The 16,257-nt window shown below is 38.1% G+C and overlaps 1 long non-coding RNA gene across 1 annotated transcript in view; it reads right to left on the reverse strand.

The window, feature by feature from the left end:
- Positions 1-11,402: 11,402 nt before the first annotated feature.
- Positions 11,403-16,257, reverse strand: part of LOC132597398 (uncharacterized) — a 226,924-nt gene continuing 222,069 nt past the window's right edge. Inside the window, exon 4 of the long non-coding RNA XR_009564173.1 lies at positions 11,403-11,475. This is a non-coding gene — a long non-coding RNA (uncharacterized lncRNA). The remainder of the gene's footprint in view (positions 11,476-16,257) is intronic.

Here is a 16,257-nt window from a genome sequence, read left to right on the forward strand (position 1 = left end):
TGGAACTAGGTCTCTTGTGGACCAGTGTCCTGAACGTGGCTCTCCCACCTTAGTGGCACAGCCCTGATGCCTGGCTGGAGCACCAAAAGCCTGTCCTCCACACGGCTCAGAATAAAAGGGAGGAAAAAAGAAAGAAAGAAAGAAGAAGATAAAATAAAACAAAATAAAATAAAGTAAAATAAAATAAAGTTATTCAAATAAAAGATAATTATTAAGAAAAAACATTTTTTAAGTAATGAAAAACAAAAAAAACCAAGAGACAGAACCCTAGGACAAATGGTAAAAGCAAAGCTATACAGACAAAATCTCACACAGAAGCATACACATACACACTCACAAAAAGAGAAAAAGTGGAAAAAATATATGTATTGTTGCTCCCAAATCCACCTCCTCAGTTTGGGATGATTCATTGTCTATTCAGGTATTCCACAGATGCAGGGTGCATCAAGTTGATTGTGGAGATTTAATCTGCTGCTCCTGAGGCTGCTGGGAGAGATTTCCCTTTCTCTTCTTTGTTCGCACAGCTCCTGGGGTTCAGCTTTGGATTTGGACCCGCCTCCGCGTGTAGGTCGCCTGAGGGCGTCTGTCCTTCGTTCAGACAGGACGGGGTTATAGGAGCAGCTGCTTCGGGGAATCTGGCTCACTCAGGCCAGGGGGAGGGAGGGGCAGGGAGTGCGTGGCGAGCCTGCGGCAGCGGAGGCCAACATGACGTTGCACTGACCTGAGGCGCGCCGTGTGTTCTCCCGGGGAAGTTGTTCCTGGATCACGGGACCCTGGCAGTGGCGGGCTGCACAGGCTCCCAGGAGAGGAGGTGTGGACAGTGACCTGTGCTCGCACACAGGCTTCTTGGTGGCGGCAGCAGCAGCCTTAGCGTCTCATGCCCATCTCCAGGGTCCGCGCGCTGATAGCCGCAGCTCCCGCCCGTTTCTGGAGCTCCTTTAAGCAGCGCTCTTAATCCCCTCTCCTCGCGCACCAGGAAACAAAGGCAAGAAAAAGTCTCTTGCCTCTTCGGCAGCTCCAGACATTTTCCCGGACTCCCTCCCAGCTAGCCGTGGCGCACTAGCCCCCTTCAGGCTGTGTTCACGCCGCCAACCCCAGTCCTCTCCCTGCGCTCTGACCGAAGCCAGAGCCTCAGCTCCCAGCCCCGCCCGCCCCAGCGGGTGAGCAGACAAGCCTCTCGGGCCAGTGAGTGCTGGTCAGCCCCGATCCTCTGTGCGGGAATCTCTCCGCTTTGCCATCCGCACCCCTGTTGCTGCGCTCTCCTCCTGGGCTGCGAAGCTTCCCCACTGCCACCCACAGTCTCCGCCCACAAAGGGGCTTCCGTGTGTGTGGAAAACTTTCCTCCTTCACAGCTCCCTCCCACTGGTGCAGGTGCCGTCCCTATTCTTTTGTCTCTGTTTTTTCTTTTTTTCTTTTGCCCTACCCAGGTACGTGGGGAGTTTCTTGCCTTTTGGGAGGTCTGGGGTCTTCTGCCAGCGTTCGGTAGGTGTTCTGTAGGAGTTGTTCCACATGTAGATGTATTTGTGGGGAGGAAGGTGATCTCCACGTCTTACTCTTTTGCCATCTTGAAGGTCCTCTGGAGTTTATTTTTAACGACTTTGGAAAGAGAACTAGCCATTGGACCAAAAAACCTGTGGTTAAATTTTTTCTGTATATTTACTACCTTGATGTCCTTGGTAAGTTATTTTCTCTATCATTTTTTCTCTATATATACATACTTGATAACTTTAGCTAATACATGTTGAAATTTACTATGTGCCATCTTATTTCACCTTCATAGCAATAAGCCAGTGATACAGATAGTAGCAATATTCATATTTTGAAGACTAGGAAACTGATGATTATGGCTGTTATAAATCTTCCCTTATGTCATACACTAATAAATGGAAGAGTCAGTATTTGATTAGGTCTGTCTGAGGTCAAAACCTGAGACTGCAACCCCTATGTACTAGAATCAGAAGGTCACTATAACAGTAAATGGAATAATATATGGGACATTGACTAACATAACTGAAGCACTCAATCTAAAAGAAGAAGTTAGGAATCTTAGCCTGACTCCTCAATTGTGTGGTAAAAAATAATATTTATTTCCTTTTAATCTAGATAATCAGAATTTAAACCCTCATCCTGCCTTGCCAGCCATAAGAAGTTCAGTCTGTTTCATGATTTGGGCTCAGTCTTTCTGGTGTGATACTAAAGTGTCTGGGTCCTACGCTGTGCCAAAGAATTGGAGCAGGCTCTTGTCTTGTTTTAGGTCTTGGTCCTCACTAGTTACTACTGAGAAGTTCCTAGTTCTTCCCAGCACTGCTGCTTCAGATCCAGTAGTTCTGAGATATTTGAGGCATAGAAATCTTTGTTGAGTCTGCCATTGTTCATTCATTTAATATCTATTAAGTATCCTTTAGTATGAAGCATCATCTTAGATATTGAGGAAAAAGCAGTAACAAGACAGATTTTCTGTTCTCTACCTCTCTTGGAATAATCACACAGCCTGTGGAATCCTGCCGCCTCTTAACAGGGTGCTGTAGAGTGGCACATAGATTCCAGCCAAGGGTAAATTTACCATGAAGGTAAAGAAGGTTGGGCTTCAGGGACCCTCACTTTCACAGTCCCTTCTAATACTTTAAGATGGGTCTTAAGAATGTGTATACAAGGTATTTTCTATTTTCTTTGTTTTGTTTTTTCAAAGGTAAGATATTTTAACTGAAATCAGTTAGATGGTTCTCTAACCTCCCTGTATTTTTAGAATATACAGGGCCTCTGATCAGGCCAAAGGGGAACTGAGTTTACTATTAACATGGCTAGATATGACAATATTATGGTGGTTATATAAAAAAATCTGTTCTTATTTATTGAAGGTGTGTATTGAATATTTATAGACAAACTGTATGGAATATTTCCCCCAAAAGGAAAAGAGGATACAATTAGAGAAAAACTAAAATAATGTTTATAATTGCTGAAGCTGGGTAATGGATACATGAAGTTTCCTTATATTGTTCACTTTATTTTTGCGTATGTTTGTACATTTCCAAAATAAGTAGTTAAAATTCCAAGACCCAGGATAAATCTGGGTGTGATTTATTTGATGTGTTTTTCACATAACCTGGTAAGTCATTTAATGTGTAATTTCCAGTTTTTTATTCATTTTTCTCCCAGAAGTATTTAAATTATATCTTGGTCTTAATTTTCAAGAGTAGCACATTTGAGTCATAGGTTAAATCTTCGTTCTGCTCAAAATGTTTATCATAATGTTTATCTCATCATATTTATCTATCTTCTTAGCTTGCATTCTTGTTTATCCAGTTTATTTTCCATATTACTGATTTTTTTTTCTGTAAGTCAATTCTATTACTTATTAATTAATTTAATGAGTTCACTTTGCTTCTTAACCTATACTTCTCTCTACTGACCCTCACTTTGAGCTCTCAGTTCTTCTTTCATAAGGCAATATCTTCTTGCAGCTTTTAAAATGAACCAATCAAACATCTTTTTATGTTAGAAACTGAAAGAGGTGTGTATGAAATAGTCCCCTTTTTTATGCCACAGTATCCCTTCAGAGGCTTCATAGGTACATGGGTGCATAATGCATCTCCTAAAGTAAGCAGTGTTTCCCAAATACTTAATTTTCTTTTTGCTGAACATGTGGAGACCTACAAAAATCTCCTGTAACACTACTCCATGGAATCTCAATTTGGAAAATGTTGGCTAAACATTTTTAAAATCGTTTTTATCTGCCTCAGAAGATTATGGAAGGCAGAAGGTAAGTTCATACCTTGGACCTTGTATGTGTTTTTACCATTACCCAGTTCAATAAAACATTACTTAGTATCTGTAATGGACCAAGTCCTGCGCTGGCTCTAGGAATACAAAAACCAACACTTCTTCCCAACCCAAGGTTAGTTCATGGGATCATAAACACATAAACACAGGTATTCTGGCAACAGAGAAAGGAAGGTGAATAAAACTGTCGCTAATGACACTGAACTAAGGGCTACAAAAAAATCCATTAACAGAAAGATGACTTTTCAGGAGAGAAACCCAATTACTAAGTGGTTTATTTTAAAAAATAAAAGCCAAGTGTTCTCTTTATAAGTTAAGGGTTTTTTGTTTTGGTTTGGGTTTTTTGTTTGGGGGTTTCTGGTCTGGGGGGTAACCCTGAGGAAAAAGAAAACTAATCCTATTTTGCCAAAATGTTTCAAAATCTTTTAATATGCATTAAAATAAATGGTTGAATTTAGAAAAAAAAAAGGTTATTCTGGTTCAGTACTAAACCTCTAAGATTTACTGAATGTTTAATATTAGAACAACTGTTTTGGTTCATTAAATTTTTTAAGAGGTTCTTAACTTTAATCGGTGAGAACTCACTCAAGCTTTTAACTGCAAAAGCAGGCTATTTTAAGGTAATGTGACAACTTTAAAATTTGACAAATTTAAAGCTCTTTTTCACATAGTTTTTCATGGGTGCCCCAGAAATTTTGGATTTTCCTAATGAGATAATGTTTATAAATAGAAGGCCATAAACTCTGGGATATAAGGACTAATAGAAATGAGTTTTAGAAGTCTAAATTTGGTTTGTACTTAGGGTTTTGAGATTATTTTTTAAAAGCTAATGTTTGTTAAGAGCTTTATGGTTTAGTGTTTTCTTCTGTTCTATTTTGTAAACATTTTTATGTCAGTATCTCGAAAGAAATGATTAGAAAATATAACACCGCGTTAACATTCTTAGTATGTCATGAGATATTACACATTGACAAGGAAGTGTTGAATGGTTCTATAGGAAAATAGACAAAAGATATAAAGAGAAAGTGCACAAACAAGTCAAAAATATAAATTGTCAATACATCTGTAAAAACCTGAAAAGCTGAACCTCAACAGTAACAACAGCAACAAAAAAGCATCTATTAAAATGGCAAGAACCAAAGAAAACATCACACTGGCCAAATCATTTAAAAAATAACAGTCCTCTTTTTGGTGAGAGTAAAATATGAATTCTGTTACAATGCTACTGAGTTTGCTAATTGGCATAGCCCTTCTGGAAAGGAGAGAGGTAAAATGTACCTCCCCACACCAAATTCAAAAGCATTTATAGTCTCTGATTCATTAGTATCACTTCTGAGAATTCATTCTCAGGAAAATCTATTCACGGTGTTCAAGCATAATGTCTTTGTGAAACACTTGTTATAGTTTGATTTTTTTAAATGCTCATTATTCCCACGTTACAGATGAGAAAGACAAAACCCAGAGACACTGACTTGTACAAAATCCCATAACTAGTCAGTGACAGGCCTGGATCAGACCTTTTAGATGTCAGCTTCATAATTATTGCTCGCTAAAAATATCTGTTTCAACAAGTTTTTGGAATCTTCTCCATGCTATGCTCAATGTCAGGTTCTGGATCTACAACATTATGTTTACTGAACATTTACTATGGACTAACTTCTTCATATGTGGATTATCTCATCTTATTCTTGAAACAAGCCTTTGGAGTTTCCAACGAGGAAGCTGAGTAACTCTCCAAGTGTCAAATAGCTGAGTTAACAAACCAGCCCAAGCAATCTTACAGAATTCTCTCTCTTAACTATTACACTGAATTATCTCCCCAAGATAAACCACCCATCAATTCTGTCCTCAAAGAGCTCACAGTGTAGTTTCAGAGAGACAGATTTGTTACTGTTAGGAATACATGACAAAAATACTGTGAGGACACAGAGGAGGAAACTAACATAACTATGTTTTGGTCTTCATAGTGCTGATGGGGGTGGGTAGGAGGGTCCTCAGTACTATGGTCATTTGTGAGAACAATTTATATTTGAATTTGCAACTTCGGATAATCACATCCACTGTCTGAAAAGACTCTGTAACAAGATACGTATATTTTTACTTATTGATTGATTGAAAATTCTCTATGTGTTTTAATCCCCCTGTTTAAAAGAAAGCAAACCCACAAATATTCATAGAAAAATAGTAAAATGAAATGCATTAAAATGTTAACAGGATCTATCTACTCTCACCAACAAAAGGATTGTTTTCTTTTCTTTTCTATATGTCTATAGTTGCTTTGCTTTTGTAATCAGACAAATGCTATAATATTAGTTTATTTTTTAACTTACACAATGAATATTAGTGTCACACACTTAATTTGCAACCTCTTGGAGGTTATCTCATAGCCCAGCAAGTATTTAGCAAATATATGGGTGTTTAGAGGCAAAAGTCAGGGAGGTGCCATGTGTACTTTTGGTGATTTTCCAAATTCCAGCCTAGGATCCAACTTCATGTACTGGGTAAACGTGTACTTAAAGCTTCAGAGTGCAGTGGCAGGACTGGCCACAGAAACAGCAGAGTAGCCATGAAGCTGAAGTGTTGGTTGTCAAACCAAATAAGAAAATGTATACCATTGTATTTGAAAATATGTAATTGTTATACAAATACAAGATATATTATCAAGGTTTGAAAGCATGAAAAGGAGTCTCATTAGCAGAAAATCCACCAAAGAAATACTGCTATCCAGAGTGTTCCTGGCTTTGATCCCAGCCATGGTATAACCACTGTTAGCCAGTGGTTAGTAGATGCTCTCTTGAAGGTAAATTTTGGGTGAAGTAATTTTCAAGCTCAAATACAAAGAGCAAACATCAGTCGAAACTTCCTTATACTAAAGTGCTTAAGGGCGTTGCTCATTTATTTGAGCCTCCTCACAATAGATTTTTGTTGTCATCACTACAAATGTGGGATAAGAGGCTTAGCTAGGATAAATAACTTGCTCAAGGTCACAATCTTGTGAGTTGCAAAGCCAGGAACGAAACCCAAGCAGAATTGGACTCTTATGCATTACTGGGTGATCTGTTGCACTGAAGAAATAAATTATTAAACATTTGGAAATTTGATAATAACCTCTCCCGTGTCTTTTACTTTTACTACCATCCACCTAGCCTATAACAGCTCTTCCAATAAACTGCATAACATATTTTTAAAATGCTAATTAATATATCGTTATCATTTAAAATTTATGAGTTAATTTGGCAGACTTAAACACACCCAGAAGTCCTAGAAAATGAGAATTAAGATTCTCTGGTGTGGATAAAAGAGATAAACTAGCAGATAATACATTCCTTTATCCCCTCTTTATTATATAGTGTTTTGAATAGCTATATGTGATTTTGTAGTTTTTTTCAAGTATGCCCTCAAACTCAGTAATTCACAAGTTCTTCACTTCTCTATTATTCCACTTTGAACTTAGAAAATTTGATAACTCCCACTGTTTACTGAATCCAAATGTGTCTACTATAATTTTAAAGGGAATAATTCTGCACCATTATCTCCATAGAGTGTTCCCTACTCTAGGAGTTGGGCGGCGGGGGGAGTGTTAAAGAGAACAAAGTGTACTTTCTAATTCTGATTATTGCACTAATTATTAACATGAATGTGTAATTAATGCATAAGGTCAAGAGGAGAGTCTCTACCTCATCTTTGGCAGGTATAAGATGTATAGAAGAGTATAAAGGTAGGAGAATCTCCTAGAGGTCATACGTGTCCCTTCTGGAGGTGTGCAAGTCCAACTTTAAGAAATACTGGTAGAAAGTTAAAAGGGGAATTCAGAAAGAATATGATGAAACAACATGGAATAGCGGAAATACGGGAGAATTAAAGTCCCATCTGTGTAATGTATAAACTACATTACCTTAGGAAGTTTAATAAAAATTGCTATTCTTACCTAATCCCATAGGGATATTTTAAGAATTAAATGAGTTTATGCAGAATTCTTACACATGCTAGAACACAGTAGGCACCAAATATGTCAGAGCTTTCATATCCACTCTTAGATTACTAATTTGGGGACAATTATATTTACTGTTAAGGGTTATCATGAGAATTACATGAGTTTCTATGAAGATGAAGTTCGCCACTCTGTACCAGTCAAACTCTGGATGAATCTCTTTGTTCTTGGTTAAGCCTTTGTTGAAACATTAATTCATTTTTAAAACTCGGTTGCAGAATTTACACATTTTCACATGGTATTCTACCTATCCACTCCAGTGAATTTTCTATTCTGTTTGCAATAAACAAGTTTCATTTTTATAATGTGACCTAAATACTAATAAATGTTATTTTGAGGGGGGGGAAAAGAAATACCTAGTTCTAGGAAAATTTGGCCACAAGGGGGAGGTAGAAGAACTTGCTCGGGAGATCCAGCAGTGTTTTTCTGTGTTTAATTTCTCCTCCTTATTTTCCCCCTCACTTCCTCAGCTCTGTTTGGCATCTTGTACCTGTCTTTCAGGCTTCCTGATTCTAAAAATACCCTTATAGGCTCTATACTTGGATAGTTTATCGAAGTCCACCACCTTTCGATATCAGAGTGATATCTGCAGGATGAGGTAAGTGGTGCCTTGCTGACAATGCTGCCTTCAATTCCAAGTCTGTCCTTATGGGTTGTAAAGCAATAACTGCTCACTGCAGCACTGTCCTAGTGTAGTTAATCACCGAGAAGGAATTATCTGTGGACATGGTAAGATGGCTGTATAAGGGCTGGAACAACACCTATATGGGAAGAGGTCCTTTTCAGGTCCTGCTCTCTCAGGGAAGCACTCATTTAGATGGCCTGATTTTAGTTTATAGGATTTCTCTGGAATCTACCTGTTTTGTTACTACTAGGGGCGCTTTGTCTGCACTTGATTATAATTCAAGCTTTAGGCTACACAGATTTGATCCATTGTTTTTGAGGTTACTTATTTAATAAGTATGTATTGTAGGCCATGTATATCATACATTCTTCTAGGCACTGGTTATGGACTCAAATAAGGCAAAGGCTCTGTTCCTGAGGAACCTGTAGTGTAATAGGTTATTTTCTTCTGCTAATATTCGAACTGTATGGATATCTTTATATTCTAAAAGCTTTTGGTTCTCACTTCCTGCAGAGTTAAGTCCAAATCTCACAAAATATAAGGCTCTATGGATTAGGGTCCTTGTAGGAAGATGGTACACTGAAAAGAAACTGTTTACAAAGGTGTGGGGGGGGGGAGGGGAAGGAGGAATTCACACTTGGTGGTTAAGCCTTAGCCTCTGTCCCTGAATTGGGAGAGACATGCACCTGTAGGAGATGGTCACTTTGGTAGTTAAATGGCTGGGATGCAGCCTGGAAAGTAGGGAGCCAAGGAGACAAATGTCTCAATTTATCAATCACTCCTGCTGCCTCATAATCTTCTGCTGCATCCACTGGCAGAACCTAATAGGAAGTCAGATGGTAAGAGAACATGGTATATATATGGTCCCCAAAATTTGGCCTCCTGGAACCCAGAGCAGGGTTGATTAAGGTGGAGTGTGCATTGGGAAGGGGTCAAACAGACTATCCAGCACAAGGGCCACTTCCAATCTACTCTATATTAACTTGCCATGTATTCTGGTTCTATCCTTCTATTTGCATTCCTATTTGCTACTATTCCAATTTTTATAAATGTAGATAATTCTGGAGCTAAAATTCTCTTTAACAGCAACATTAAATCAATAAATACTTTTAGAATGCATACTACATGCCAGACATATTTCTAGCAGCTGAAAATGATCTCTGTTCTTCCGGAGCTTTCCTTTGAGTGAGTGATGTCATTACAAAGAGGGTATAGTACAGCGTATGATAAGAGAAAGACACATCAGGGTAACTAATGTGTTATTAGGGGAATTCAGAAGGGTTTTCCAAACATAATAATGACTAGGCTTATTTGTGAAAGATGACACAAGAAGAAAGAGAATGGAAAAGAATGTTCCACACAGAAATGAAAGTTTGACCAAGGACCTGGAAATAAGAGAGAACACAAGCCTTTTGTGGAACTGCAGGCAGCTCATACTGCAGTGTGGAGCTGGAGGTGAAAGATGAGGTAGAGAAGTGAGCAGAGGCAGAGCACAAAGGCCTTGGAAGCCATGTTTGGGAACTGGGCTCTTGGGTAATTGGGAGGCACTGAATATGCTCCATTTTCTGCAAAAGTCCTTGTCACAAAAGGTTTGAGAGTTTTTCCTAAGAAAGGAGGCTGTTGGAGGGAAAACCAGAATTTCTCCAATATGTCCTGGTTCTGAAGCCCTTTGATCTGTGGTTGCTCCCTGCGTGGTTCCACTAACAGTCCACCGAGACTAAAACAACCAGGATTAAAAACTGTCCAAATGTTGTCTTGGTGCTTTTTGCCATAACCAGTGGGTCACCTCTAATTCAGCATTACTGAACTTTAATCCCTATGACAATAAAGACCTCCTCAGTGTTTGTCACTGCCTAGGCCGGTGAGTATCAGAGCATCAGCTTGTGGAGGTAAAGCCTCTATTCTCTGTAACCCCTGGCCCCCCTACTCCCCTTCCCTTGCCCCAGAGCTGGAAATCAGACTGTCTACATTTAAGTTTAGGCTCTGACTTAAAATAGTTTTGTGACATTCTTTCCAATTTTTCTGAAGCTCACTTTCTCATCTGTGAAATCTTGAGAATTCTAACTTTTGTATTGAAAATCCACTACAGGTTCTTTAAGGATGAAGTGAGACAAATTTTTTTACAAGGAGCTGCTGCCTGAGGTTCCCATGGTCTGGCTGTAGGGGAGGTGCTTCTGGTCCTTAGTACAAGGTACCATAGAAAGAAGCCTTCTGGGCTGAGGTCCATGGTGTTGGAAGGAGGTGGTAGGGAGGCAAGTAGGACAAGTTAAGGCACTGATTAAGTGGTGGGGCAAAGCCCTGGGGATGGGCATTGGAGCAAATCTAGTTGTTATGGTTCACGATGATTCTACCTCCTTGACAAACATTGTGACTCTGTTTTTAAATATTTTAGTAGGCAAGACTATCCTTGGGGAGGTAGGAAGCCAGCATATTCTCTGTGGTTTCCAGGCTATAGGAGGATAACACCTACATGGTTTGTGTCCCTGATGAATATTGAATGGATATCTTGAAGTCCATGCTTCTGTTTCTGCAGAAGGAAGCTGAGTAGCATCATGCCCTTTCCTGAGACTCTCAGAAATGAGCACAGATGTGCCAGTGGAATGCTTGCTTCCCTCTTTGGTGCCTAAACTCAGAGGGCAGACAGCTAGGTTCAGTGCCAGGATTCCACCCTGGAACAGCAAACAACTTAGCATCCGGACTGCTCTTGAATATGCTACACCTGATCCCAATGACAGCCCAGGATGCCAGCATCTCAGGAGAATATCTGATTCCTTTTCCCAGTTGGAAGCAAAAGGATTAGTATAATTAATTCAGGGCTGCGTTTGAGGCTGGGGGAGGGTATGACCAAAGCAGATAACTGGGTATGCAAAGAGTGAGAGAACGGGTGCCCTTGGTGGATCGGAAGCCATGGAGACATAGGCAAGTCAAGCAAGCACACGGGAAAGAGGTCTGGGTGAAGGTCAGACCTAAATGCTGTTTCCCTCCCACATACCTTTTATAAGGTCTCTGGAAATTGATGGTCAGGCAAGCTGCTTCTTCTCACACGAGTAGTGACAGGATCAATGCTTGAATCTCGGTCCTGCATAGGTGAGCAAGTAATTTAACTTAACACTCATTTTCCTGACCTGTAAATATAATAATATTTCTGACTCAGCTATCTCAAAAGGTATTATGAACTTCAAATGATATTTATCTGATATTCATTTTAATCAATATATAATAAAATCTCTATATATAGCACTATATGTGGAATCTCTCTATGCATCAAATATATGCTTGCTAATTTTAATTTTAAAAGATGATTTACTAATTGAAAAGTGCTGGAAAATTATAAAGCTTGTGTGGGTCATTTTTTCCCATTTGATAAAAGCATTGCTATTTAATCAAAATGTTTATTTATAATAATTTCAGATAAGGTAGCCTAAATTTTTACTCTTCATTTTGTGGTTATATTATTGCACAAATTTGGTCTCCTAGTAATTTTTCTTGTAAGTGTTCAATTTTCCTTCACCATGTTGAAATCCCAATAGCAGGGGAAATGAGACAGTAAAGCTCAGGTCCACGTGAATCACAGCAAATGTCTTGCATTCTGGCGGTATAGTAGAATATAGTTTTCATTTCTGATTAATTCCGGTAGTCTTGCTTCATCTGCCAGTGCATAAACTTGAAATTGAACTCTACAGATATTACAGAGGCATGTTTTGCCCATTCATTCTTTCACTTATTAATTCCATAGATATCTACTGACTTAACCCCTTATGAGCTGGGCATTAGCTGGTTGCTGGTGATACAAATTAAAATCAGGCATAGTTTCCACTAGAGTCTATGTTCTAGTGGAGGAGATACCTACAGGGAAGAAGAAAGTTGTGATGTAGAATGATATCAGAAATGGAAGCTCGGGGCAATTTGGGAGCATGTTTTCTCATTCTCATAAATATATTTTTTTGACAGCAGAACCCAAACAATTTGATTGCATTTTTAAATTCTTTAAGAACTCCATAATCTGCTTGACAGAGAAAGAAATGCCTTGTATGTACAAATTACTGTGTATACTGACATATAGATTCCTTAGCATCAGCAGTCAAGACAAAGTTGATAATTTGTTTCAGACATTCTACTACCACCATAATTTTCTTGAATCATAATTTTGAGCTTTGTTTGTTTATTCTTATTTCTGTGAAACTTCTTTCATCTCCCCCTGCCCCCCAGTAATGTCTATGGGGTTCCCATTTTTTGAGTCATTTAGAAATAATAATCACAATTTATTTTTTCAGGATGATTTCATAGAAAACAAAATTGTATCAATCACTGGAACAAAACAGCGTCCTAGGTATTCTTTGTAATGTGCCTTATAATCACTAATTTCCATATCAAATAACTTTTTCGTATGTATCATGAACTCAGCAATACTTTAGACATTTATTAATTTTTCCTGTTTCATTTATTCGTTCATCAAAATTTATTGGCACAGCCATTCTGTGTGAGACCTCTGCTGGGAGATTTTATAAATATATTTTATACATATATTTTATATATATATATATATATATATATATATATATATATATATATAAAACTGTATATACATGTATACACGGTTGACCCTTAAACAATGCAGGGATTAGGGGCACTGCACAGTTGAAAATCCAAGTATAACTTTACAGTTGGTCCTCAGTGTATGCCCTTCTGTGTCTGTGGATTCAACCAACTGTGTAGTAGTACTGTAGTACATATTCTTTGAAAAAAATCTGTGTATAAGTGGACCCATGCATTTCAAACTCTTGTTGTTCAAGAGTCAACTGTATACACATGCCTTCAAGTACCTGCCTTCAAATAATAGTCTAGTGGCTTAAACAGACAAGATCACAGGAGAGGAAATTTTACCTTTGCTAAGTATTAAATGAATTAGATGGTTCATTTAAAAAAAAAAAAAATAAGGCAGTGAGAGAAGATTCAGAATTCCAGAGATATACATTAATAAAATGAACTTGTCAAAAGCTACACCTAATATAGCATAATCAGATATTACATATGAGCAGTAAAGACTTCCTTTTGCTTTAAGAAAGGAGGGGTTAAAAAAAAGATTTGTCTACAGGCAAGTTAATTTACAAATTTTCTTAGTTGAGGCACTGACAGTCAGGCTCCCACTAGTCTCTAATAGAAATACTATGAAGTAAAAGGCATTCAAAAACTTTTTTGGATACAGAACTGTACAATATCTCACATTTTTTGTTTTTTTCCTTATTGTTAATTACATAAATTATTTCTTGAAATGGAATTGCCCAAACCCGGGGATACCATGTTCTTCTAGTTACAATTTTGTGGTGTAGCTTTGTAGTTGAAAAAGGAGTTATGTGGCAAATGGCCAAAAGGTCACCAGGGCCTGTGCATTCAATTGCTCAAGGGTCCCTTGGCACACTGGCTTAAAGAGGAAAATAGGCTTATACTGAAAATAAAAGAAACTGATAGAAATACCATGTCCCTAGTGTTCCAAAACAGGTGCTTTTTTAACTCCACAATATGTGGAAGTCCTCAGAGCCATGTCAATGCTGAGTGCCTTCATTTTCTTAAGACTCCTATATACATCTAGACATTATACAAGTAAAACACAACCAAAAAAACAAAATTAAACAAAACCTCTATGAATTTGTGATATTGTGATTTATAAGAAACATATATTGGTCATTCAGATGACCAAAATATATTTCTCACTGTTTCTAAATTCCTTGAAATTTGCTGTGATAAGAGCAATAAAGATGTCTTTTGTTACGTTAATAAGGTGACTTCTGGAAAGCCCTTAGGTACTCTAGGGATGGGGGGATCTGACTGCTAGAAGAACCAACCAGTGATTAGAGGGTTGGAACTTTTGGTCATCTCTGCGGAGGGAAGAGAGACTGGAGATTGAGTTCAATTGCCAATGGCCAGTGGTTTAATGGATAATGCCTATGTAATGAGCCCTCCATAGAACCCCCAAAGGACAGGGTTTGGAGAGTTTCTGGGTTGGTAAACACTTGGAGATTTGGAGATAGTGGCATGCTCAGAGAGAACTTGGAAGCTCCATGCCCTTTACCCATCCCTTGCTTGATACATCTCTTTCATCTCACTGTGTCTGAGTTATATCCTTTTATAATAAACAAGCAATCTAGTGAGTAAATGGGTTTCCTGAGCTCTGTGAGCCACTCTAGCAAATTAGTTGAACCCAAGGAGGGAGTCTTGGGACCCTCTGATTTATAGCCAGTTGGTCAGAAGTATAGGTAACATCCTGGATTTATAACTGACATCGGAAGCAGGGGAGGGAGAGCAGTCTTGTAGGACTGAACCCTTAACCTGTGGAATCTGACACTATCTTTGGGTAGATAGTGTCAGAATTGAGTTGAATTGTAGGACACTCAGTTGATGTCAGAGAATTCGCTTGACTGGGTGGGAGTGGGGTGGAAGAGGAGTGGTTAACCTCATCCTCATGAATTAAAATTTGCATCTGGACACTTTTAGAGTCCAAATCACTTATAAACTTTTAAAGCATATACATAAGTTATTCTGTCACTTTTGTGCCTTCTCTCATTAGCCCTCTTCAGAGTTAAGTCTTCCTGTAATAACATTGTCCCTGCCCTGGTATAGCTTACCTCTAGTGTAATACCCACGCCCTGTGTTGATTGCTGCTATCATAGCACTAATTGTTGGAGTGGTTCTGCAGATGCATGAGAAAGAAACATAATTACTTAGGTTTATGTTAGAAAGTGTTAAATTATTTCTATCTGTAGGGTTTATGTGTTTTACTTATTTAATGTCTAGAGGTCTTTAAGATGCTTAAGATAAGAAGAGAAGGAACAACAGGAATAGTTGCAGACTGTGTTGATGACACCGAGTATTCTGGGACAACTCTTGGCTCACAGAAAAATCAGAAGTCATAAATAATCTTATATTCACCCAGGAAATTTCTACATATAATTTAAAACTCATTTTTACTAGAAAACTCATCAAATTGTGGAAAATGTCTTTACAATAATAATTACTTCACTAACAAGTTCTTTTCAATTACTTAGTTTTCCAACCAGTAAAACAGCCAAATCATTATGGTATGTTCTTTCAAGCAGTTGCAAAAGTAAATAGGTTTACCTCAGTCTCTTATCAAATTGTTCTTATGTTTAGAATATATTAAAAAGTGTTGGTTGGTGAGATCTCTAAGGGAACTATTTGGTTTCCCCTTTTTGACTCAGATAGATTTGGCCATATCTGCAGCACAGCACTTTTCTAAATGTACTTCTAAATATGAGAGATTTTTTTCCAAGAAGGTTTTGAAACTGATCTTGAAGGCAGTATCAGACAATTTTTCATTTGTTTGTTTGATCAGGTTTTTTTGTTTTGCTCCTAGTCAAGACATTTCTTTTTAGCTCCAAAATTGCTGATGATTTTTCCTTCAAAATTTGCATGCTTGGCTTTTAAATGTTGCTGGAAAAGTGTTTCCTGCAGTAATTGTTCAGTTTCTTTTTTTCACACAACAGATCCTGGAATTGTCTAATTTGCATCTCCCCAATAATAAAGCCTATACTTTAAATAAATATCTCAGTATATCCTGTGTTTTTTATGTTGATGACTGTTGCTTAGTACCGAGTCACTAATCCTGGCTGAGAAGTAATATCATCTTTGCTTTCAAGTTGTTGTTTTGTTTTTGGGTTTTTTGTTATTTTGTGGGAAGCCTCAGGGACTAGACAAAAATGGCAAGTTTTCTAATCTGTTGCTACAAATAAAATGTCCTACTTTCCAAACTTTCATGATGAAAATATAAGCTTGGCTGACCGAGAAGAGCAAGGTTCTGCTGACTTGTATGCACAGGTGTGTGGTGAAACTTCTTAGGAATACA

The sequence above is a fragment of the Globicephala melas genome, chromosome 6 (genome assembly GCF_963455315.2).
Source record: "Globicephala melas chromosome 6, mGloMel1.2, whole genome shotgun sequence".
NCBI classification, from domain to species: domain Eukaryota; kingdom Metazoa; phylum Chordata; class Mammalia; order Artiodactyla; family Delphinidae; genus Globicephala; species Globicephala melas.